The 27,241-nt window shown below is 42.2% G+C and overlaps 1 long non-coding RNA gene across 1 annotated transcript; it reads right to left on the bottom strand.

Annotated features, from left to right (window-relative positions):
- Positions 1-5,886: 5,886 nt before the first annotated feature.
- LOC120638842 lies at positions 5,887-24,205 on the bottom strand. Its single transcript, XR_005660838.1, has 3 exons — positions 24,045-24,205; positions 22,104-22,178; positions 5,887-5,962 (listed from the first exon to the last, which is right to left on the bottom strand). It is a non-coding gene; the product is annotated as an uncharacterized LOC120638842 (long non-coding RNA).
- Positions 24,206-27,241: the final 3,036 nt, after the last annotated feature.

Genomic DNA, 27,241 nt, shown 5'->3' with positions numbered 1-27,241 from the left:
TACACAGGAAGTCCTAGAAAACAGCAAGGCCCAGAAATTGAAGAGTATAAAGGGAAATATCTTATCACTGGACTAATTTAAGAGGCTGTTTTAGGATAACATCTTCACTCAGGAATGTTTGCTTTTCTTTGCATGGCAAACATGGACCTAAGAAACCACATCAGAAAAGGACTGTGTGATAATCAATGGAAAAAAAAAATCACCTATGATATTTCAGTTATCTCTGCTGTTTTTGGAGAGGGGCAGTGGTTTGATCTCAGGGCAAACACTGTTTTACAAATGCTTAGTCTTCAAGAAAACGAGCAAGATTGTAAAGGCTTATTAACCAGACATCAATGAACTAAATGCAAAGCTAGAATCAATTCTTGCACCCCCAGACTTTAGTAGAGAGCACCTTCGGATACAAATAGCTTTCTCATAATGTGAGGGTTGTTATAATAATAACGTTGGTATTTGTTAAGTGCTTACTATGTGCCGAGCACTGTTCTAAGTGCTGGGGTAGATACAGGGTAATCAGGTTGTCCCACGTGAGGCTCACAGTTAATCCCCATTTTACAGATGAGGTAACTGAGGCACAGAGAAGTTAAGTGACTTGCCTACAGTCACACAGCTGACAAGTGGCAGAGCCGGGATTCAAACTCATGACCTCTGACTCCCAAGCCCGTGCTCTTTCCACTTGAGCCACACTGCTTCTCTGTTGCCAAACCCCAAGTAAGGGAAAACTTAGTTGTTGGTACACTGGGCCCCAATGGGCTTGTGTTTTTAGAAGACGCTCTCTGATTCCCTAATCGCATTCTAGACCAAAGGTATGTTGAAAACATGCATTATGGCAGGACTGCATTTAAAACTAACGGGGTCTTACTGACCCTCTGGCCTAGCAATCTAGGCTACCACCACTGTTTCCTAGAGTTCAGAACAATGGGAGTTAGAAGGAGGTGGCCCATTGTTGAATAGAGATCGTCTCTGTTGCCAAATTGTGCTTTCCAAGCACTTAGTACAGTGCTCTACACACAGTAAGCGCTCAATAAATACGATTGAATGAGTGAATGAATAATCCCAGCTCTGCCACTTGTCTGCTGTGTGACCTTGGGCAAGTCACTTCACTTCTCTGTGCCTCAGTTCCCTCATCTGTAAAATGGGGATCGAGAATATGAGCCCACAGTGGGAGAGAGACTAAGTCCAACCCTATTTGCTTGTATCCAGCCCAATGCTTAATATAGTGTTCGGCACACAGTAAGCGCTTAACAAATATCATAATTATTACTACCACAGAACTCTTTGGACTTCTGCTATTTATCTACATTTTCTGTTTCTCCAAAGTAATGGGTTTTTTTTTTTTGCCTTTTTTGACATAGGGGATGCACTCCCTCCCAATACCATTCTCCAGTCCTTTCCTACACTATCTTTTCTTCTCCCAGAAAATGAAATTGACATTGTAAGGCCTTTGAGGGCCAGGGACTCTGTCTAATTTCCACCTCTGTGTTCTTTGGCAGTGCTTAATGCACAGTATGGGCTTAATAAATGCTATTGCTACTACTACAAACCCTGCAAAGTAGAAAAACATTTTTTAAAAAAGTGGAATCTAATTTGGAACTTGATTCGTTCCAGACAGGGGCTATTGGCAATAGTATCATAACAAACCACTGGATTGTAATCTCTTGGGCTAAACTGTAAAATCCTTGAGGGTAAGGCAGGGTCTACTTGCAATTCCTTAGCATCATGCTCTGCACACAGGAAGGACTCAATAAATACCGCTGATTTAATCTGAGTACTTAATAACCCAATTGACCGATATAAAGGATTTCCTAGCACCCTGGTTTCATTTTGCTTCCCTCACACTGCTGTGGGACACTGGCATTAGTTAGCCAATGGAGACACTTTTTTCCCCCAAGGAATAAGATGAGGCAAAGTGAATAGGCTCTTTTTTCTCATTGCAACTTCCCAAAGTGTATTTCCTCCTCCGCCCCCATCCCTCCCACCTTTAAACTACATGAGATGGGACTCTGTAGACTTGTTAGAAAAGATTAAAGGTGAAATGAAGGTTGAAGTGAGACCTTATAGTGCCCTTCAGGTATTTGATGTACAGAGGGCTAACCCAGCTACTCTGTTTTCATTTCAAAGAGAACAGAAAAAAAAGGAAATGGGTTTGAACACAAGGCACTACTGACTTGTGAGACAGAAGGAAGAAGCAGGCTAGGCAGAATAGCTGCTCAACACTGGAATGTGCTAACAAGGGCTGGGGGAAGATATTGAAACTCCTTCTTTGGGGCCTTTTAAATTTGCTTTAGGTGTGGCCCTCACTGAAGACAGGGGATGGATCAGATGACCTCAGCATTCCTTGCAGCCATATAATTCTGTGAAAACCACTTTGGAGTTTTTTCATGCTGGTAATAGGACAATCAGCTTCTCCCTGTCTGAGCAGCTGGTGATTGTCCAATCTAGCTAACAATCTAATAGCAATAAATAACATCGTCTAGTTCTTCCTTCTTAAAAAATCCTAGACTGCCAGAATGGTCTTCATTAGCATTTTACCAAAGGCATTTCCATTTCTCTTTCATCACACATTCGACTTTTCACCTAATTCGTGTTGAGTCCAGGTTTTACAGTATATCTCAAGTTTCATCTGCCCTCAGACTCTGTTTAATACTCCTTTAAAGGATATGCAGACATTTCTGATTTTGTTTTCTACTTGTCCATCTATCATTTTATTACCCGCCAGTAAGTTGTTTAAGAAACAGATTCAGTGCCAGCATTTAGCTCTGTGTTATCAATATACATTTCAGGTTGTGCATATAGCTGACATGAATCACCTCAATTTCCTTACGACTTATTAGCGCTAAACGGCTGGAAGATTTGGTGAAGCAAGAATTTGATACTCATCCCAGCCCCACAATACTTATGCAAATAATATTATACTCCACTATTTCCCCATCCCTTATATGTCTGTCTCTTCCTGTGGACTGCTAGCTCCATGTGGGCAGAGATCACGCCAATCAACTCTGTCACCTTGTACTTTGCCATGCACTTTCATGCCTGGCACTTAATAAGCGCTTAACAAATACCATAATTATTATTATTACCATTGACTTATTGATTGACTCTTGGGTTTGTGCCTCTAGGACATTCTCTAGACTGTAAGCTCTCTGTGGGCAGGGAACATATCTATATTATGGTGGTTCTATTTTCCCAAGCACTTGAATACAGTTCTCTGCATATAGTAAATGTTCAATAAATATGATCGATTGATAAGGTGAAGTCATCTGCCTCGAGAAATTCTTGAATGTCTAAGGATGATGGCTGAACTGTATTGAGTTTCCCAGAGGTGAGGAAAACCACATCTAGCTTTCTTACTGCACCTTCCAGCATGAACATGTAAAATAAACTGAACTGGGTGCAAGATGCAATTCTGCTTTACTTCTTTGGTGATAAGGATAAATCAGACTGGACACCTTTGGCTCTGACCCAGCTGGGCAATCTCAGGACAATGATGAACTTTTCAGAAGGGCCAAATCCAGTAAGTCATCCCAGCATCCAGATCTACTGATGATCAATCAATCAATCTATGGCATTTATTGAGTGCTTATTCTGTGCAGAGTAGAGTCCTAGTCACTTGGGAGAGTACAACTCAATGGAATCAGATGCTTTGGTATGATGTACAAAAATGGTGAAGTCTCAGTATTATCTTTTTCTTTTACTGACATATAGCACAAAGATTACATATGCTGGGCCATGCTGAGATCAGTGGACAATGTTCTCCAATAGTTGTTCTAAGACAGCTCCAGCAGGGTACTTTGAAGGAGAATGAGGGTAATGAAATACCACCACAATTGCAGCCATCTAATTTTTCACCTTTCTTTTTGAAGTTGGTAATGTAATGGCTTTTCTGAGATCATCTGATATTTCTGCAGTGTTCCATGTGTTAAGGGAATGTTTATGCAAGTCCTTAAGCAGGGTGCCCTTCCATATTTACAGGTCTCAGTGGCTCAGCTATTAGACCCAGGGATTTTGGCCATTTTTCACACCTCTAACTGCACCATCACTTCCTCCAAGAGTTGGGACGAGTGCCCTGTCTTGACATGTTGGCGGATTTGGTAATACTAAAAATAGTAAAAAGGTCTCAAGGACATAGAAAATGTTCTTCCCCACCCTTCAGGTTTACCTCCTTGTCTGAGATGAGGCTTCAACAATTGATCAATCAATTGTATTTATTGGGCACTTAGTGCGTGTAGAGCACAGAACAATCTTCGCTCTTCGAGGGCATCGTGACGGTATGCAGTGGGCCATCTAATTCTGGCTTTAACTCACGCGCAATTACTCACTTTACTCTGCTATTGGTCTACACCCTCTTTGGAACCAAAGGAACAGAAACAGAAAGAACTCCCAGTCCCTGAGTCAAAGACAGAAATAGCTTACCATGTTCTGCTGCTCTCCCTCTGCTAAAATCAGGAACTGGCTCTGAAGAGGCACCCCAACTTCCTTTTAAACTCAAACCCATCCTTAAAATCCCATCATTCACTCCTCCGGTCAACAAGAACCAATCAACGTACCTGGTGAGAACACTTAGACTACTACTCACTCAACTCCATCACACACTCAACTCTGTTAGTTGCTCCTCTGCCAAACTGTGAGATCCTTGAGGGCAAGGCTGTGTCTACTCGCAATTCCTTAGCATCATGCTTTGCACACAGGAAAGACTCAATAAATACCATCGATTTAATCTGATTACTTGATAACCCAATTAACCAATGTAAAGGATTTCCTAGCACCCCTGGTTGCATTTTACTCCCCTCACACTGTTGAGGGACACTGGCATTAGTTAGCCAGTGGAGGCACTTTTTTCCCCAACGAATAAGATGAGACAAAGTGAACAAGCTCTTTTTTCTCATTGTAACTTCCCAAAGTGGATTTCCTCCCCCCGCCCCCTGCCCCCTTTAAACAACATGAGACAGGGACTCTGTAGACTTGTAAGAAAAGGGTGAGGGAATCACCCTTCCTGAACCAAAGAAAGACAAACAAGGGCAAACCACCCCCAAAACCCACAATGTTCCCAATGTAGTTATCCTCCCTCGACTGAAATCTGGATCTAGCTATGAAAAGGGCCCAATCTGGGATCCAGAATCACCCCTCGATGTCCCATCACTCCTTCTCTAGTGATAAACAGTCAGAGCCAGCATGAACACCTCAGACAATGAATGACTCACTCAACTCCATTAATCACTTACTCTTGGCTTTAATAATTTTCTGAGGCACAAGTTTCTAAAAGCACAATATAGTTGTGGTTTATATCTGGATTGCTGAAATAAGTACCAAGTGAAGATTTGTCATCCAGACTGTTAATTAAGAAGCAAAAGGAAACAAAATCATCATTTTTCCTTTGAATTTTTTTCTTTGGTTGAAGCACAACAAATATCTGATTTCCTTTTTTTTTTGAGAACTACACCTAACGTGAAGTCAATTTTATTCTTAAACCCCTCATTATCTACTAATACTACCATAATTAATACCTAGCATGTTCTCCCCCCGCCCCAGGATCGCACGCACACACACACACACACACAGCACACCTAGAAGCGAGTCATTTAATAGCATTTTTCAAGTGGGGGAATATTAGAAACTAGCTTCAGACATTCTCCTAATCTAAGATACAAATTAGATCGGTTTATTTTAGTACTGAGGGAACAGAATTACACAAAATATCTGAGTATAGAACTTTAGGCAAACCGGGGGTATTAAGAATAATATTTCCGTTCCCTCCAAAAATTCCCAGAGATGACAATATCTGAATAAACTTAAAACTTAAATCATCTTACCTTTTCACTATCAGCTTTAGGGTCTTGTGAGAACCTTTTACCAAGCAGATGGCCTCTTGCCTGAAGCCCGAAAGGCCTCTATCATTGATGCTGATGATCTCATCCCCGGCTAATAACTTGTCCACAGCTGCAGCTTTGCTACCTTCTTCTATCTGGAAAAAAAAACCCAAAGGGTTGCATCAAAAGTATTACCACATCATTATTGTATCACTGAATTTACACTGATCCCGGAACATGCCAAGGCAGAACATCTTTGCTATTGTCTCAGAATTAACAATTCACACTTAATCAATCAATCAACGGTACTTATTGACAGCTCCCTGTGTGGAGAGCTCCCATACACTTGGGAGAATACACTAAGGGGGACAGGCATGTTCCCTGCCCAAAGAGGGCTTACAGTCTCCAGGAGGAGGCAGACGTTAAAATAAACTATGGATACATACACAGGTGGGGCCAGGGTGGGGTGAATATCCAGTGTTTAACGGAACAGCTTCTCAGGGAATATTCTCTGGCTTCACTTCTTCCCTGTCACAGGTTTCAATTCCTTGGGTCCAATAAGAAAAGTTGTTCCCAATCAATCAGTGGTATTTATTGAGTGCTGACTGTGTGCAGATCACAGTCTTAAGCACTTGGGAGAGGACAATGCAGCAGAAAAGGTAAGCATGGGTTTCTGGCTATGGGAGGAAAGCCATGCTTATCCTAAATCTCTGACAAGGACCAATACTTCCAAATGGGGGTGAAAAGTGTCCACCGAGATGAAGTCTTTCTGACTTGCTGCGTCTTTGAAGCTTGCCTCACTTGTACCCTCCCTGAAAGACCCACCTCCTCTTTTCCAAATTCCATCCGCTTTAGGATCCCCTTCATAGAAGCTGCCTTCTATCTTTAAATCAACATTGACATTTATCCCAAATCATTCTTCCATCTTCCCCAGCAACAAATCACTTCTCAATGCTGGAATCTGGGGCTTTTTGTCCTAGCAGACATCTAGATAAGTCTTTATACTGTGACTGATTTGCAAACTTGCTCAAATAAATTAGAGATAAGGCTCTCAACTAAGTGTTATTCTGCTAACTGGACGGTGACTGTGAATGAAAATAGAAGCAAAGGGAGCCCAAGAGTTTGGCTCCACTGATCTGGGTTCCAAAAAAAGCTCCACATCAGTCAGCATTTCCTAAGGAATTGTAAGTTTTTAGATAATTGAGATACCCTCTGACAAAATACTATGACCTTCATAGTGAAAACAGTTCTGAGAGTGTGGAAAGTTATTTACAAAAGCCACATTTATACAATACTAATGAAAAATTCCCATCAGATCAGGACAATGAAAAAAACAAGTTTGTTCAAAAATTGACATGAAAGCAGATAATCCAGAATGTCAGGTCATAAAAACTTAAACTATTGTGACAGCCCCCATGGACTGAATTCAGCAGATGGAATGTGTACAGCTTTTCCTGCTCCCTCATCCAGCGGTCTTGATAATAACCCATCAGTCTATGTTTAAATTCCATGCTTGGAACATGATTTTCCTAATTTGCCCAAGGGAGCCATGTTCTTGCTCCAAACTCTTGCTGCAGGGTAAAGTTCACACCACATCTCTCACCTCCTGTCCCTATTTCATCCCCTACTGACACTTCAGCACTAGCCTGTCACCTAATAACTTGGGTACTACCCACACACAGACCTCCCCACCCACCACACATCTCCATCCCACCCCATAACACTTAGGTAGGCATCTTTGAACTCTGTTGCTTCCCCCTGCCTCTAATTTATGTTGTTTTAGTGTCTGTCTTCCCCATTAGACTGCAAGCTCTGTGAGGAAGAAGGATTATGGCCTATGGACAGCAGTGTGGTCTAGTGGAGAGAGCACTGGTCTGGGACTCAGAGGATCTGGGTTCTAATCCTGACTCTGCCAACTGTCTGCTTTGTGACCTTGGGCAAGTCACAACTTCTCTGTGCCTCAGTCATGTCATCTGTAAAATGGGGCTAAAGATTGGGAGCACTATGTGGGACAGGGACTGTGTCTTACCCAATTATCTTGTATCTACCCCAGTATTCAGTATAGTGCCTGGCACATAGTAAGTGCTTCACAAATACCATGATTATTATTAGTATTATTATTATTACTAGTAATAGCTATTGTGGTATTTTAAAAGCACTTTTTACTAAGCAATAGGGTAGATGCAAGATAATCAAGTCCCACATAAGGCTCAGAATCTAAGTAGGAGAGAGAATAGACACTAAATATCCATTCTGTACATGAGGGATTTGAGGCACAGTTAACTGACTTGCCCCACGGTCACACAATAGGTAAGTGGTGGAGCCAGAATGAAAACGAGATTGCATTCACACTCTCACACGATTGAAAAGACCAAGGCAGGAACTTCAGTTCCAGCCACTCTGTGGGCACAAGAAGATGGTCTTTGTTGTGTTGTCAAGTTTAATGTTCGCAGTAACTGGTGCTGTTTTCTCTTTGGCTCTCTTGTTTCTCATCTTTTATGAAGCTTTCATCCCAAACAGTCGCTTCTTGATAGGTGCGTACCGTGCAAGTTTGTCCTTGGCAATCAACTCCATTTTCAGCTGGGAAGCAGTATGGTCTGAGGCTTTGCTTTACTATATCCTTAACCTGCTTCCTCTGGCTGCCTTGCTTTCAGTTTTCTGATCTCAGCTCACCAAAAAGCACCCATGTGGATATCTTGCTGTCATTCATTCTCCTCACATGTCGTCCCCCCGCCCAGCCCCCGTCCCCCGTCCCCCCGTCCCCCCCGTCCCCCCGTCCCCCCCCGTCCCCCATCCCCCAGACAGGTGTGTTGAGGTAATCAGAGCTTCAGTATTAGGAGACTGACTTCATCCAAGAACGTCATTATTTGTGATCCTGTTTTACCATTTGATGTTGACTCTAAACCCCAAGTAATATGGATCAAACTACTCCAAAACTATCAGCAAATGGGCCTGGGAGTCACAGGACGTGGCTTCTAATCCTGACTCTGTCACTTATCTGTTGTGTGACCTTGGGCCAATCACTTAACTTTTCATAGCGTCTGTTCTTCATTTGCAAAATGGGGATTCAATATCTGTCCCCCTTTTTTAGCCTGTGAGCCCATGTGGGACCTGATGATCTTGTATACCTCAGCACTCAATACAGAGCTTGGCACATAGGCGCTGAGCCCGCTGTTAGGTAGGGATTGTCTTTGTTGCTGAATTATACTTTCCAAGTGCTTAGTATAGTGCTCTGCACACAGTGATTTCTCAATAAACGATCGAATGAATGAATGAAATACCGCAGTCATTATTATTATTATTTTTATATAACTTTGTAGAAACTTTGTCCAAAAAAATCAAAAATGCTTGCATGTTCATCTGATATCTTTTTGGCTTCCACACACACAGGTACAAGAATGGCCTGTAAAACTGAATACAGCCAAATAAGGGGAAAAGGCAGGAGAGTGGGAAGAGGACGAGGGGGGCGAGGAGGGGCTGGAATCCCAAATGGGGAAGATGAAAAACTGGATAGGCACATTCCAGGGGTGATAATCACACTTTCCAAAAAGTGTACTTGCACAACTAAAGGAATGCAGTTCCTTACTAGGTAGGAGATTCAGCAGCCCAGGAGCTAAGTCCCTGAGCTAACTCCCTGAGCATCTGGGGTCTTCTCCTCTTTGTCTGGTCATTTCAGATGACTTCAGGCAACTTGTTCTACAATAAAGCAATCCAGACTCCTAAATTCATTTACATATTTGGACACATATCAACCATGATTTCTTTGCAGATCCTAAATGACCGCATAAAACGGTCATTGTGCTTTAGGCATTGAGGTATCAGTTTCAACTCTCCATTAGCAACTGAAACAAGAGGCAATGACATTCAACCTGAGACCTAAGCTTCCATCCGAACGGAGGGAAAAAAGAAACATTTTTCCACATACAATTTTTTTTCCAGAACAAATTAATAATGTTGGTATTTGTTAAGCGCTTACTATGTGCCAAGCACTGTTCTAAGCGCTGGGGTAGACAGAGGGGAATCAGGATGTCCCACGTGGGGCTCACAGTCTTAATCCCCATTTTACAGATGAGGTAACTGAGGCACAGAGAAGTTAAGTGACTTGCTCACCAGTCACACAGCTGGCAAGTGGCAGAGCTGGGATTCGAACTCATGACCTCTGACTTTTTTTTTTTTTTTTGTTGGTATTTGTTAAGCGCTTACTATGTGCCGAGCACTGTTCTAAGCGCTGGGGTAGACACAGGGGAATCAGGTTGTCCCACATGGGGCTCACAGTCTTCATCCCCATTTTACAGATGAGGGAACTGAGGCACCGAGAAGTTAAGTGACTTGCCCAAAGTCACACAGCTGATTAGTGGCTGAGCTGGGATTCGAACCCATGACCTCTGACTCCAAAGCCCGTGCTCTTTCCACTGAGCCACGCTGCTTCTCTGGATCGTATCCTATGACACTAATGCCTGTGACAGAAGAGTCAAACCTCCTTTGTTCTTTAGAAGTAGGTACGAACCTCCATGCAAAAGACATTTATTTTTTTCCCGCAACCCTTTACACCTTTTAAAACTGTTTGAACCAGGAAAAAAAACTAATCATGTGGAATTTGTTTATTGTTTTTGGCAGTCTTAAGAAACACGGTGAGAGAAGCAGAAGCTCGAAAGCATGACTTATTACCTGCATCTTACTCAGCTCTGACTGGCTACTTTTATGGCTCACATTTGTGTGTCAACACCTGTATCAACAAAGCAGGAGAGGTTCTCGGGGAAATGCTGAATCACCAACTATCTGGTTTCACTCAGAATGAGGGCGGTGAATATTTTTCTCATCTTTAGAGATTTTTTCTGCTGCTGTCCTTTAAGAGGGAAAACAATTTTAGGTGCCAGAGTGGTGAATTATCTTCTAACTCTCAACCAGCAAAAATTTTATTTTCAGCTTGGGTGAAAGTTAACCTGGCGGGGGGGAAATCTGAGCAAGGTCAACTTTGGATAGTAAAGACAATAATAATAACTGTAGTTTGTGTTAAGCGCTTGCTGCGTGCCAAGCATTGTACTATACGCTGGGGAGGACAGACGATGATCAAGTCAGACAAAATCCCTGCCCCTCACAGACATGCCCCAAGGGAACCAGTCTCCCTCTTACCTCAAAATAACAATAATGATGATGGTATTTGTTAAGCTCTTACTACGTGTCAACTGTTCTAAGTGCTGGGGGAGATCAGATTGCCCCGCATGGGGCTCGCAGTCTTAATCCCCATTTTACAGATGAGGTCACTGAGGCATAGAGCAGTTAAGAGGCTTGTCCAAGGTCACATAGCTGATAAGTGGCAGATCCAGGATCTCTCCCAGGCCCGGGCTCTTTCCACTAAGCCACGTGAGAGGGGAATGTATTGTCTCTGAAGTCAAGGAAGCTAAGGATGGGGGCCAACAAGGGTCCCTCCAGAAACCCACTTTAGATTCCAGAAGACTTCTGCATGATTTCTCTATGCTACTACATGTACAGAGAACATAAGTTGATGATTTCCCATGGAATACATATGTGCATCACTCTATGCTCTATTACTTCCTCCTACATGTAATTTATTTCTGTCTGTCTCCCTCACTACAACATAAGCTCCTGGTGGGTAAGGACCATGACAACAATTTTTCCCAAATGCTTAGTACAATGTTCTGCACCGAATAGGTGCTCAATAAATACTCCCGATTAACTGACTGAAGAGGAGGAAATAGCTCACCCTGGTTTGGATCTATCCCTTCTACGACCTAATCTGCACCAGGAAATGTACTGCACATAATTCCAACTTCTGGATTTCATTCTTAGAACTCATTGTGGGGGGAGGGAGAGCATAGGAGCTTGACTCAGACACAGGTACCGGATTGGGAAATGCTCTTCGAGTTGGTAGGATGAAAAGCCACATTTTCCACGTTAGAGACAAAACTCTCACGCTTTGACAGAAGTACAGATGTCAGAAAACGGAAGGCTACTGCCTTTCCTTACTTGTCAGTGAGGTACAGAGATGCAGCCAAAAAAATCTCATATACAACCAAGACCTTTGGAGACAGAAGACTCCAGCGTTGAGGACAGTAGTCCCAAACTGCCTCAAGTGTCCTCCCCTGTCCTTGCTAACTCCCACTCTTCTAGTGAGCTGGGGACAAAATGTTCCTGAAGCAGAAAGGCAAATGAATCTAGAGAAGTAATTTCACTCCTCAGGGACAGAAAACGCGTCCTTTGCTTGTTTTGTCTTCACAGGCACTTAGTAGAGAGCACTGCATTCTGGGGAAACCCAATAAATACTACTACTTCAGCTACTATTGCTGCTTCTTATGCTTTATTGGACTCCTGATGGTCCCTTAGCCAGCAGTGCATGATTTTACATCCCTTTCTCACATGATGGGAGAGTTGTGATAAGGGGGGGAAAAACACATGCACCCCTTTGTCCTTAACCATTCCCACACCATGCAAACGCACATAAAAAATTCTTCTCATAATACGTTTCGGATTCATTGCTGCTGAGGAATTATGGAACTTTCTTTCCATAAAGCACATCAGACTGGATGCCACACAAAGAAGCAGCTTGCTACCTGTCTGTCTGGAGGTAAACTTTGTGTATCCTAAGGTTCTTTGGAATACAATGCCTGTCCTATAAAACCGTTTACTGCTCCATCCATGGGAGGGGCTTGAAAACTCTGAATGGCATGCTGAAATGCTAGACAACAGGATGCTTGGAAGGACAGTGGGCTGGGTTGTCCTCATGGACATCCAGTCTCACATTTCAGGCTGGACCACCTGCCTTTCCAAACTTTACTGTCTATAACCCTAACTTTCAACCAGTAACACATTTGAGTCAGAGGACCTGAGCTCTAACCTGGGTTCTAATCCTGGCTCTACCAACCAGCTCTATCTTGCCAGCTGTGTGACATGGGCAAGTCACTTAATTTCTCTGTGCCTCAGCTTCCTCACCTGTAAAACAGGGATTAAATACCTGTTCTCCCCCCCCTTCAACTCTGGGCCTCATATACCCAGGGATGTGTCTGACCTGCTTATCTTGTATCAATCCCAGTTCTTAGGATAGTGCTCTGTACATAATAAGCATTAAATACTATCATTATTATTGTCTTTGTATTTATTCACTCCTTTTGAACCTACCAGGTTATTCAGACTGCTTTTCTCAGACGGTGAGCCCCTTTCAGACTGTGATGCCCCTGAAGGGCAGGGACCATGTTTAAATCCCACCTATGCATTTTTCCTAGTGCTCAGGAGTGCTCTATACACATTAAGTGTCTAATAAATACTATTACTACCACATTTCTTTTTCTACTAAATATTTGTGTTGACTAGAGATGGTTGAGGACCCCCATCTTCAGGAATAGTAAAAGTAGTACCAAAATCCATGTATTTTTCTTCCCCATGCTAATAATAACAATAATTGTGGCATTTGTTACGGGCTTACTATTGCCAGCACTTTACTAAGCCCTGGGGTGAGATACAAGATAATCCGGTCAGACACAATTCCTGTCCCACATGGGGCTCACAATTCTAAACAGAAGGAAGAACAGATATATTAGAACCCAGGTCCTCTGACTCCCAGGTCTGGGCTTTTTCCACTAGGCCATGATGCTTTGCACACAATAGCTGCTTAATTTTCCTCCTTTCTCTCAAGTAAAACCTAGTGTGAAGCAGAAAGACTGGTACATGACTGCCTTAGAAATATGCCATATAAAGTATATCTGCTGAGAAAAAAAAGCCAACAAAAACCCCACCAAATCCAACTGAAACCCTTCCCTTTACCTGCCCACTATCCCTTCTTCTGGACTCTTACGTAAAATAGCTTTCTCCTATTTTGCTTGCAAATGATGACACCATTTATGAGAGCAGAATTAAATGCGGATCTCACAGATTACTTAATTTTTGGACTTCAAAAATTAAAGAATGCCTTCAAAGAATTGACTCTGAAGCAAGGAAAAGGAACCTTTCAACAATAGAACAAATTGTCCCCACTTTGCTGACTACCAACAGTCATTATTTATAATGGAAATCCCCATCCTGGTGCCATTACAAAACTCACACAATTGTTACTTTAGCCTCCATGTCTTGTGTGAAATTGAAAAAAAAATCAGTGAACAAAGCTAAAACCGTTTTCCATCTCTTCTTCCAGTTTTTCACAGATCCAACAAGATTCAACTTGCTGCCTGACCAAGAGAGTACTTTCTTAGTTTGCTGTCTGCATATATATTCATTTATTAAATTGCATTTATTGAGTGCAAAGGACTCTACTAAGCGCTTGGGAGAGTACAGTATAACAACAGACACATTCATGCCCACAACAAACTCACAGTTTAGAGGATGGATTCCACTATACACCAATATATCTATCTCTATGTAGATATAGATATTTATAGGGATCCCACAGTATAACTATATCACAGTATTGGTTAAGCACTTACTAAATCCCTGTACTAAGCACCGGAGTGGGTTAAAGGTAATTAGGTCGGATACAGTCCCTGTCCATCATCGAGCTCACAGTCTAAGGACAAGACAGAACATTTACTGAATCCCATTTTATAGGGGAGGGAAATGAGTCCCAGAGAAGTGAAGTGATTTGCCCGAGGTCAGATAGCAGGCAAGTATAGAGCTGAGTTCAGAAGCCAGATCCTCTGACTCTAAGAACTGTGCTCTAGCCATGACAAGCACTATCAGCAGCAGAATCCATAAACTATTTTTTGTCTTATCTACTGCTTTCATGGTTGAGATTGAGAGCCCTACGTGGGACAGGGACTGTATTCAACCTGATTTGCTTGTATCCATCCCAGGGCTTAGTACAGTACATGGCACATAGTAAGTGCTTAAAAATTACCTTAATTATTATTATTATTATCATACCACTGCAGCCCGGCTACTGGGCCAGAGGAAAGACAACTGGGGACAGGTGGAACCGGACTTTGGCCCTGGTTCTGCCTGTGGCTGGTGAATGGGGTCGAAGACCGTGCTTGCCTTTCGCAATATGCTGAGCCCCTGCCCTCCTCTTCCCTCACTGTATCCCTTCCCTTCCTGGGAACACCACTGGGAGGGACCACAGAGTCCAAGTGGCGCAGGGAAAATGATCCGCATCAAAGCCTCCTCTGTCATTTGTCACTGGAGATGCCATAATAATAATAATAATAATAATGGTATTGATTAAGTGCTTATTATGTGCCAAGCACTCTGGGGTAGATACAAGGGAATCAGGTTGTCCCGGGTGGGGCTCACAGGCTCCATCCACACTTTCCAGATGAAGGAACTGAGGCCCTGAGTAGTGAAGTGACTTGCCCAAGGTCACCCAGCTGACAAGCAGAGGAGCTGGATTAGAATCCACGTCCTCTGACTCCCAAGCCCGTGCTTGGAACAACTGCCACCAAAATTCACAGCAAAAATGGTAGGGAATATAGACCAAAACTTTCTATTTCCATCCTAATTCCATAATGAGTGCTTTGTAAATTTACCACACCCTCTTGAACGAATAATTCCCATTCTCATAATATTCCTGGAAAGTCAGCAGGGAGAAAGGATTCTTCACCGCAACATAAAAAGCAATCGATAGCATTGTTCGAATATGATTGACTGATAGTGCTTATTGAGAACTTATTGTGTGCCAAGCACTGTACTGAGCACTTGGAAGAGTACACTGGAGTTAGCAGACTTAATCCCTGCTCTCAAGGATCTTATAATCTTAGCACAGGAAGACAGATTCTAAAATGACAAACAAGAGGAAGAGGAAAAGTCTATCTGTGTATAAATTTTGCTTAGATAATAGGGTAAAGTATGTAGAGAAGCACAGTGTTTGCTTTTATGACCAAGACAAGGAAACAGTAGATGATATAAAAACCGGTTATACACATTGTAATGTCCTAGATATAATTTATTCCTTTTTTTTCCAATCACAAGGACATTAGAAAAGGAATCATTGATAGAGGATTAGAAAGCCAACCAAAATTGTTTTGATATTTGCATATGAATGTCTACATCTTGATGTCTGTGATGTAACTAAAGAGCTTCAACAATAAATTATTGTTTCCGTTCCCAGTGACACATGCAAATTCCCTCCTGAATGAGCAAATTAGGGTTTAGTAATAGTAGGAATATGGACCAACCTTACTCCAGGAGAGGTAGAGGAAATAGCTATGATACCCAAACACAGGAATGTAATTGGTTTCAGATATTTTAAAAAGAAGATTTTCTGCCACACCATAATAAAATCACACAACTCTGCAAGTTTCCCAAGAAGAATAGCCTAGGAGATTAACAACTGGCCAGGCATTACAGTAAGAGGGGATGGGGTTAGAGAAATTGTCAACTCTCTCAGTGTCTTTGCATTTTTATGTTTACGCCACAGAATACTATTGTTTCTCTAGTTCATATACTCCTTGTGAGCAGGGATTGTGCCTAGTTATCCTATAGTCAATCAATCAACTGTATTTATTGGGTACTTACTATGTACAGAGAACCGTACTATGCGCTCAGGAGAGTACAATATAACAGAGTTGGTAGACACGTTCCCTGCCCACGATGAGCTTACATTGTATTATAGTCTCCTACACACTTAGTTTAGTGCCCTGCACATACTAAACACTCAATAAAGATCACTTGAGGATTGGGTTATCTTAGAATCCCACGATGAGCTTACATTGTATTATAGTCTCCTACACACTTAGTTTAGTGCCCTGCACATACTAAACACTCAATAAAGATCACTTGAGGATTGGGTTATCTTAGAATACAACTTATGCATTCCTGCATTTCAGTGTGGAGGAGCAAAACAGAGCTCATAAAAAAGATCCAAGAAGGTATTTCCAATTTACTGTCATGCCAAGATAGTCAGGCATATGTAGAAGGTTCCAAATGAAGACTGCACAAAATTCTGTGGTTGACCCTCTGGATTTCAGGTGGGGCGGGGTGATTGGAGGGGACATTTTTAGAGTGGTGAGACTGAATGGTACCAAGACTTTTTAATACATGGAACAATTCCTTCTGCTGTTGGCCCATATAATTGGCAACTCCATTCCTCTACATTACCCTTAAGTTACAGTCAACCCCTTTTATTCTTCTCCCCCACGGAAAAAGTCAAGTGCTTTCTTCATTCTTCTGGGACCATTAACTAGATTAGAAACTGATGGATAAAGTGTTTCAGTTACGTACTCAACAGCCTCACAGTGGCTTTGTGGGGTAGATTTCAGCCATATTAACGAGTCAGAGCTAGGAAGGATAAGGAGCTAACCATTCCTTGGTCTTTCTACTGGCTAACCTACAAATACAATGATGAAACCACAACTGAAAACCAAGTCATTGTTTTCCATCGGTCCACTGAGGCTTTCTTTAAACATCCACGGATTGTGAAAAGATTAAACCTAGTCTAAAAATAATTTTTCTTTATTAAAATATAATCTCCTCCTTCCAGGTCCAGCCTCAGCTGCTGAACAGAAGAACATATGGACAGGAAGTTAAAACACTTTCAAATTCTATGTTGTCCAGGGCTAATCCTTTCAGGAAAGCTGATAAAATCACCATCAACACTCAGGCATACATGTCAACTTTTCTGGACACTAAACCTGGAAATCGGGGAGTCAATGCTGGGGAGAAAACAGCTAGATAGGATGAAATAGAAGAATGGTTAGAGAGCCTACATATCTCCACAAGACTGTTTTAAAGCAAACAAGGATTTATCAGTTGCTTCCATGTCAAAGAACATAGAGTAACACTCAATATGTTAAAGTTTCGTTCTCATAGCTATTTTTGAAGTAGACATTGGCTTAGCTATACTCCTCAGATGTGAGGACATTCTGTCCTTTTTTGGGTAAAATTTGTTGCACCAATTATATGTTTATCTGCCAGTCTTGCAACTGTCATATTTGGGATTTTATCACAAAGTCCTATAAAAAGGGTTCCAAATCACCCTAATAAACAAGACCATGTTTCCCATCAAAAACAAAATCTAAATTCCTTCCCTCAAGTTTCCAAACAGGCCAAGAGTAGGTGACACTGACACAGACTAAGAAAAGAACAAAGACGTGCAAACTACTGACATCATGATTTCACCGGCATGAGTTTTGTTCTCCAATCTTGGATGTTAAAGGGAAAACCTACTGAAGCAGAAAGAAGAACATTGGGAACCCAAGATCTAGGTCTTGGCTGTCATCTCTGGCCTGGGAGTCAGAGGACCTGGGCTTAATCCCAATTTTTGCTACTTGTTTGTTTTGTTTGTTTAATTGAATTGCTAAGCGCTTACTACGCACTAGGCACTGCACTAAGTGCTGGGGTAGATACAAGCAAATTGGGTTGGACACAGTCCTTGTCTGCATGGGGCTCACAGTCTTAATTGCCATTTTGCAGATGAGGTAACCGAAGTCCAGAGAAATGAAGTGACTTATCCAAGATTACACAGTAGACCAGTGGCAGAAGCGGAATTAGAAACCAGGTACAGCCTCTATCCACAAGGTTATGTTGCTTCTCGCCTACTTGCCGGCTGTGTGAACTGGATGGACTCCCTCCAAGGGGAAAAGTGCCTTATCCTAGTGAATAGAGCACGGGTCTGAGAGTCGGGGGACCTGGGTTCTAATCCTGGCTCAGTCACTTGCCTTTGTGACTGTGAACAAGTTATGTCATTTCTCCGTGCCTCAGTTTCCTCAACTGTAAAATGGGGATTCAATTCCTGTTCTTCCTCCTACTTTGACTATGAGCCCTGTGTGGAACAGGGACTGCGTCTGATCTGATTACTCTTCATCTACCCCAGCCCTCAGCACCGTGCTTGGCACAAATTTATCATTATTATTTTCATCCTCTCCAAATCACTTTCTGAAGTATTTTGCACTCAGTCAGCGCTCAATAAATGCCATTACCTGATTGATTGGTCCCAATTTTTTTTGGTCTGGAAGGTAGAGGGGAAGGCCAGGGAAGAGGCAGAGATTGCAACTTCTCCTTTTACAGGGAGCATCTCTGGGCCTTGGGATTCTTTCTTACACTTCTTGGTCTAGGAAAGACCTGGAATCTTTGATTTGAATGCCCTGTGTTTCCAGTCTGGTTCTTTGAAAAGCAGCATGGCCTAGTGAACAGAGCACAGGCTTGGAATTCAGAAGGACCTGGGTTCTAAACCTGGCTCTGCCACTTGTCTGCTGTGACACCTTGGGCAACTCACTTCACTTCTCTGTACCTAAATTGTCTCATCTCTAAAACAGGGATTAAGATTATGAGCCCTCCATGAGACAGGGACTGTGTCCAACCCAATTTGCTTGTCTCTAACCCAGAATTCAGTACAATGTCTGTCACATAGTAAGCGCTTAACAAATACCACAACTATTATTATTATTACTACTTCTGAATGGGGGTCCAACTGTTGGGAGGAGAGGCAATTCTGTTGCACTGTACTCTCCCAACTAATTAGTATAGTGCTCTGCACACAGTAAGCGCTCATAAATACCACTGATTGGGAGATCCACATGCCTGGTCCCCACCCCTCCATCCATTTCCCAACCCAAGCATGTGAATGGTAGTGGAGTAGAGGGGGAGAGAAAACAGACCTGCCATGATTTTCCAGCTCCCGCCCTCCTGTCCAAATGCAGTGAAGTGAGTATTCATGGGGTGAAGGAGGGAAGGGAAGTTCAGAACTGCATTATCTGTGACATCAGTCTAAATTTGGACTCCAAGGTAATTCACCCTGTTATGACTTGAGGGAGGTCACTCCTTGAGTGTCTCATGCATAGAGAGCTAGTGGTGTCAAGTTATCCAAACAGTCCATCAGTAGAAGGAACCTTTGCTGGCTATATTTTAACTACTAAACCTGCTAAATCTCCTTACCCTGCATTCCAATACATCTTCATCAATGGTTGGGTGAGACTGCTTATAAAGTGCTGTCCACAAGACGATGAATGTTTAAATAAACAGCGTGACCGCTATCTTTCTCCATGTGGTAATGTGTACTCATTTAAGGGACCAAATACAAATTTAACTTTCAATTTATCCAGCATTTTGTTAAGGAAAAACAGGGTTGTCCTCGAGCTACAGTGGCTCTGAATTACAGGATCTTTTTAATTGTGTTATTCAAAATAATGTGTGAGTCAAGGTCCCCCTTCACAATGTTTGGTCATATAACTTTTAGCTGTGACCTTTAGTTATTTCTTTTAAAGACAAATGTTTTGACAAGGCAAGCTCAGCTCCTATCTAAATCTCTCTTCGGTCATCTAGTTGGGCGTTTTCACTTAAGGAAGAAATATACTACTTAATGAGAAAATGCACCGAGAGGATAAACTAAAGAATTTGAGACCATAAAAGTCAGGAAGTGCATTGCTTTCATAGCAGTCTTAATTCCACCCAGTCCATATCTACATTAGAACCACGTTTGGATGACTTGTCCACATACTGCCTAGTTTAGTTCTGGGCTGTTCCATTGCCTTTCAAGTGATCGCACTTTTGAGATTTTTTTTTTTAAACCCACATTGCAGCAGCACAATTCTAGACATATGTAGTCATGTCTACCTTCTTAATACCCCAGCTTTGCTTCTGCTATCACAACCTGAAGCCCTTGAAACCGCAGATTTCAAATCAGCCATTCCAAACCTCCACCGGAGAACAGGCCGAGTCATCTATTAGGTTATGGCACACCATCTACGGGGAAGGAAGGAAGCAAGCTTGCGAAAACACAACGATAATTTGAACCGTGGTAGGACCTGCCCTAGATAGTCCCAATAAAGGCAAAGTGTGCTACAATTATCTTCCATTCCAGTTCATCCCCATGGGTCTTTGTGTGGCTTCCGCCAGCTTCTCTATTTGAAATGGACCTAAACTTGGGGCCTGAGAGACTGTCTTTAAAGGACTATGATTTTAGCATATCTTTTCATTTGTAAACGAGCCCCAGACATTCACCCGGCACATTCAATCTGTCACCAATTCCTTTCGGTTGAACCTTCACAACATGGCTAAAATCTGCCCTTTCTTCTCCATCCCACTGCTACCACGTCAATTCAAGCACTTATCCTTTCGCATCAGCCTCCCTGCCTTCTGTCTCTCCCCACTCCAGTCCATACTTCACTATGTTGCCCAGATCATTTTTCTACAAATCTACTCAGACCACGTTTCCCCACTCCTTCAAGAACCTCCAGTTGCTGCCCACCCACCTCCACATCACACAAAAACTCTGTATCGTTGGTTTTAAAGCACCCACTCACCTTGCCTGGCAATGCCTTACATCTCTGATTTCCACCTCCAGTCCAGCCTGCACACTTGGTTCCTCTAATGACAACTTACTCACTATGCCTCAATCTCGTCTCCCTCACCACCGACCCCTCACCCACATCCTGAAGCAGGATGGCTCATTGAGAAGCAGCGTGGCTCATTGGAAAGAGCACGGGCTTTGGAGTCAGGGCTCATGAGTTCGAATCCCAGCTCTGCCACTTGTCAGCTGTGTGACTGTGGGCAAGTCACTTAACTTCTCTGTGCCTCAGTTCCCTCATCTGTAAAATGGGGATTAAGACTGTGAGCCCCACGTGGGACAACCTGATCCCCCATGTCTACCCCAGCGCTTAGAACAGTGCTCGGCACATAGTAAGCGCTTAACAAATACCAACATTATTATTATTATTATTATTCTGCCTCTGGCCTGGAACTCCTTCCCTCTTTGTATCGAACAACTCTCCCCATCTTCAAAGCCTTATTAAAAGCATATCTCCTCTAAGAGGCCTTCCGTGACTAAGCCCTCATTTCCTCTTCTCCACTTCCCTTCTTTGTCATCCTTGCACTAGAATTTGCACCCTTTATTCATTCCTTCCTCAGCCCCAGAGCACTTGTGTACACAGCCGTTTATTTATATTAATGTCTGCCACCCCCTCTAGACTGCAAGCTCCTTGTGGGCAGGGAACATGTCTACTAACTCTGCTATACTGAACTCTCCCAAGCACTTAATACAGTGCTCTACAAATATTCCCCATATGATTCCCCATATGGGGCATGGACTGTGTTCAACCTGATTAGCATGTATCTATGCCAGTACTCAGTACACTGTCTGGACATAGTAAGCACTTAAATGCCATTTAAAAAAACCAAAAAACAGTCAGTGTAGCACAGTAAGTCTACACATTTCCACAGGAAATATCAAGCATCTTCAGACAGAATTTTCCCTGGACTCACAGTTAGTTACATTTGGGGCCTCAAAAGGTAGATGGGACTTGCATGGATCCACAATTTGAAAAATTTTTTTTTAAACAAGAACCACCCAATGCAAGAGGAATCAATACATGATCACACAGTCTCATCTGAGATCATTATCTTTGGAAATGAACCTACCTGTCTGCTTCAAATGTAGTCTCTCTTTCCTCTGCACTCCCTTCCCCTCTCCTGTTGTTCCAACAGATGAAAAGTCTACGTGCAACCAAAAACTTCGTTACAAAGGCTTCTTTAAAAGACAACTTTCCCTGCATTAGAAATTTTAGAAGGCCACTTCCAATTAATTACAAGGAAAATTCTTAAAAACTGACTAGAGCTGAAGTCTCCTGGAAACCAAGGCAGAAACTTTAAAAAAACAAAAACAAACATAACAGTTATGGAAAATTAGCCATCTACACCAGTTTTACCAAAAAGATCCAATAAAATATAAAATGATGTGATAGTACTGTACCAACTCAAGAGAGTTGAGCTGCTGAAAACAACTGCATATATTTAATGCAAAATGCAAGCCAGATGGCATTTACGGCACTTCTTTCCCAACAGACTGAACGCTACCACGAAAGGTAACTACTTGAACATTCCTTGATAGTTTTGGCACCTCTGGTTACAAAATTCCAGCTTTTCTTAAACCATATATACCCTTCCCCCTCCATTAATTCCATCACCAAGATATTAAAAAAAATGTGTTCCCAGGGTCATTCATCTACTAGCTCAGCCTGGGGAATGCAGAACAGACATTCCAGAGCATATATGCTGGTGGGATTTATTTTCTGTGGAAGCCTATAGCTACAAGAACTACTAGACTGATAACCTATCCAAAATCCTTCCTTGGGTCTTCTGGATTTTGGGGGGTGGGAAAGGAGGGGAAGAGAAGGGAGAATGGATTGGGATAAAAATCCACCCATAAAACAATTTGCATTCACTTGAAGGCCATTCAGTGTTGGTCTATGTAATTCAAAAGACTAATCAAAGAAAAATTCCTCAAATTTGCCTCTCCCCAATGCAAGTCCTAATTCAGTTCATCAAAAGATTCCCCTGTGTCTACCCAGCGCTTAGAACAGTGCTTGGAACATAGTAAGCGCTTAACAAATACCAACATTATTATTATTATTATTATTATTATTAACCTAAAACAGTGCTCTTGCCATTTGGAGCTCAATAAATGGGAATGCTGATGGACACCACTTTATCTGATAGTCTATAATTCATTCTTAGTCACCGATGATTCTGTTTCTCCCTTCATAATCCTGCACTAATGGCAAATATCGCTATGCCTTCCCTAGAACGTGATAGGTTGTATAATTCAAATTTCCAGTAAGCACAATCCTGATGCTGCTTTGGTGGGGGGAGGGAGGTGGTATTGAGAAAATGCCCATGATAGTTGAGGCTGACATATTTAAAACAGTAGATACAATCAGCACACACCTCCACTTGTATCTCAGTGGAAGAAAATGGCAGGGATTAGTGGTTCAAGCTAGCCCAGTTTGGAGATGCTCAAAATAAATCAAACTTCTGTACAAGACATGAGATAAAATAGTAATGTGATATATATATCACACACAAACAAAAAACTCTGGTTAAACCCAACAAATATGGTATTCTAAGGTACCACAATGTTTATGATAGCAGTAAAAAAACAAAATCAGCTTAAAGAGTACTTTACAATATTAGAAGCTATAGGTAGCTAGCAGTCTTGAGCTAAAATAGAATACATTCTCCAAGTGGGAGATTTTCTCCTCTATCTTAGAACTGCTACCCCTCCAACCACCTCTGGCTCTGGCTTTAGTTTCTGTGGCTGTTCAGATCACTCGCCAAATGAATGAATAAATCAGTCAACGCTGTTTATTGAGCACTTCATGTGCGCAGAGCACTGTGTTAGGCATTTGGGAGAATGCAATACAGACAGACCATTTAATTAAAGCTATCACAACTCACGGCCACCCCTGCAACTCCGCCAAAATTTAAAAAGTCAAGTTTATTGGAAGTTCTAGTTACTGTTGTTTAAAAGACTCAACTTGTTCACATCACTAATCTTTCTCTTCCTCTATAAACCTCCCCCACCTCTTAATCAACTGTTCTTTAAGCTCCATTAACCTTACTGCAAGCCAGAATAACAAACTCTGCTTCCTTCAACAGTCCAATTTTTGACCTTGAATTGCTCCAGATTCAAGAGAGGAAGAGGGGGTGTGGAGTAGGGGGGGCCTGAGCCAATCACAACCCATGGTTGCAGGATAAAAGCACAGAATTTAGCCAACAGAAAAACCCTTCTCTCAGAAACACCACTAGGTCCTCCGTTGTCATGGAAACCAAGACCGCTCACAGCCCTAAAAGACAACACTCTCTCAGCCTTCACCAATCAAGACAAAGAGTTTTTGGGGTTTTTTAAAACCAATTAGGAAGTCATAGAAACTATGTAGACTATAAAACAGTAAAAACAAATTATCTCAGTGACTCAAGGACGTGTGTGGATTTTGCTCTGAAACAATCTGAAGAAATTAATACGATGAGCTCAGGAAAAATCTGTTGATAAGCATATTTTGATCAAAACATGACACTTGCTAGAACTCAATCGGCTGTCCTTTTTTGTTTCAGTCTCCCTTGGTTTTTTAGAATCGCTTTCTTACAGTAAAATTTGTCTCCTCTTCAATGTAAATGATCTGATGTTACGATTCTGGTTTAAGTGCCATTTGATTCCCTTCCTCAACTATCCCAATTTGATTCCTGTATCAATTTCCTCACTGTTTGTCCTGCTCTAGCCTATACTTCACTCTACTAAAGATAATTTTCCTACAACTCTGTTCTGAGCATGCCTGCCCCGTCCCCCAAAGCCACCAAGGTTTGTCCATTACTTTTCTCTTCAACAGAAACTCCTGACCATTGGCTTTCAGGCACTCAATCAGCTCTTTCTCCAACTCTTATCCACTCCCTTCTCTCACCATACCCCAGTTCACACTCTTCTTTTTCCTCAAGCTAATCTACTCACTGGGCTTCGTTCTCATCTCTTCCACTGCCAACCTCTTGCTCGCACACTCCCTCCTGTCTGGAACTCTCTCTTCATAATTGACAAAGCATAACTCTCACCATCTTCAAAGCCCTTCTGAAAATACATCTTCTCTAGGAAGCCTTCTCTGATGAATATTTCACCTCCCCATATTATATCCCTCTTACTGCCCCTTCAGCATTTCCAAGACACTAGTTTCTTGAATATTCACCCCTTCCTATCAAAGCATTTATGTTATAATAGTATGTCTGGTGCTTATGCACTTACTGTGGGAAAAGCACGGTACTGAACAATGGGTTAGCTATGAGATAATCAGGCTGTACCCCATCCCTATTCCACATGGGTGTCCCTGTCTACGGGTGAGGGAGAATAGGAATTTAATCTCAATTTTACAGATGAGAAGACTGAGGCACAGAGGAGCTGAGTGGCTTGCCCAGGGTCACACAGCAAGCAAATGATGGGTCTGGGATTAGAGCCATGGTCCCCTGACAATGAGACCAGTGTTTTTTTTCACTAGATGATGCTGCTTCCACATAGACATATCTTTTCACTGCATTACTTCCTCCTATCTAAAATACACTTTGTCTGTCATCCCTGTTGGATATAAGCAACTTGAATACACAGATCATGTCTCATCCTACCAAGCTCTCCCAAGAACCTAGTGCAAGGGTCTGTACACAGTAGATGCTCTGTAACTGCTACTGATGAACATATGATTGCCCAATACAAGAAATAAAAAGAGAGGTCAGTTTTCAGGTTTCTAGCATTAGGCAAAATAAATCGGGGGCTTCTTTGGGTTTAGTTTCCCAGTGTGGTACATGTGGTGCTGGAAATACACAGATCTGTTTATACTGCAGTCTCTTTTCCCTTGACAGGAGGGACATGAACCAACACGACTGAAATGTTTGCAGTTGCTTGTTTGCTATATGAATCCAATAAACTATTCTGATACTCTTGCAGCTGTGACCCAAAAAACAGTATTGTTTTGTATACTGCATTATGCATAAATATGAAATACTTAATAGTGTGCAGTCTATTAAAATTATTAAAGTTCAGTTTCTATGACAACATTTCCATTTTAGAACTTCTGATAAGCCTTGTGAACCCATATCTAGATGGGGAAAAGCCCAGCCCAAACTCATCAGCTGGTTAAAACGTGCTTTAGAGTGTGGGAGAAGACAATCTGGAACATTTGAAAGTTCTTCCAATTTGACTCTAAGCTCCTCTTGACTGAAAGGCCCCTGTGGGCAACAAATGTGTCTATCAATTCTACTGTACTCTCCCAAGCTTCAGCACAGTGCTCCACACACAAGAGGCACTCAATTACACTCATTGCTTGGTTCTGGAGTGGGCCATAGATAGTCTTCCAAGGCCTTGTTTTGGCACGTCTGTACTCAAGCCAAAAAAAACAAAAAAGTCTCAACAGGACTTTGATTTCTGACTGCCATAGCTTGACCACAAGCATTGCAAAAAATAGTGCCGCTCAGTACATCATCAAGGAAAGAGAAATTGGAGAGTGGGGAAGGGAACAGTAAAGGATGTTTCCCCTATAATAAGGACTCCTGTTTACCTAAACACTTTGCAACCCCTCTGATGCTTGTCTCCCACAAAATGTGCCTCTCCATAGCGCCCATCTAGACTGTGAGCTTGCTGTGTGCAAGGAATGTCACTGTTTATTGTTGTACTGTACTTTCCCAAGTGCTTAGTACAGTGCTTTACACACACTAAGCGCTCAATAAATAAGACAGTGAATGAAAACTGAACAGAAGGAAGAATCTCTGTATGGTAGTACAGCAAAATGAGCTAAATATCTGCCCTTTGGGGAGCTGGGAGGACCATGTGGAAGGGGCATGTGCCTGGGAGTTAGGGAATCACCTGCCTGCTGTGTGAACTTGGGCAAGTACTTAACTTCTGTGTACCTCGGTTTCCTTTTCTGTAAAATGGAGATTCAATACCTGTTCTCCCTCTCCCTTAGATGGTGACTGCCACGTGGGACTGGGACTGTGTCCGACCTGATTATCTCATCTATCCCAGCGCTTAAAACAGTGTTCGGCATGGAGTAAATGCTGAACATAATACCACAGTGATTATTGATTATTATTATTATTTAGTGCTTATCCCCTGCCATTCTGTCCCGCTGCCTTCACCCTCCCACATAACCTTATCTGAATTCTTTTTGGATGATAAATCCCTTCTAGCAAGAAAGCTGCTCCGGCTGCAGACATCAGGAATGCTTTTAGGTTATCGTTGGATCATA

Source organism: Ornithorhynchus anatinus, chromosome 15 (genome assembly GCF_004115215.2).
Source record: "Ornithorhynchus anatinus isolate Pmale09 chromosome 15, mOrnAna1.pri.v4, whole genome shotgun sequence".
NCBI classification, from domain to species: domain Eukaryota; kingdom Metazoa; phylum Chordata; class Mammalia; order Monotremata; family Ornithorhynchidae; genus Ornithorhynchus; species Ornithorhynchus anatinus.
The sequence above is the reverse complement of the archived record's forward strand: the minus strand, read 5'-3'. Positions and strand labels throughout refer to the sequence as shown.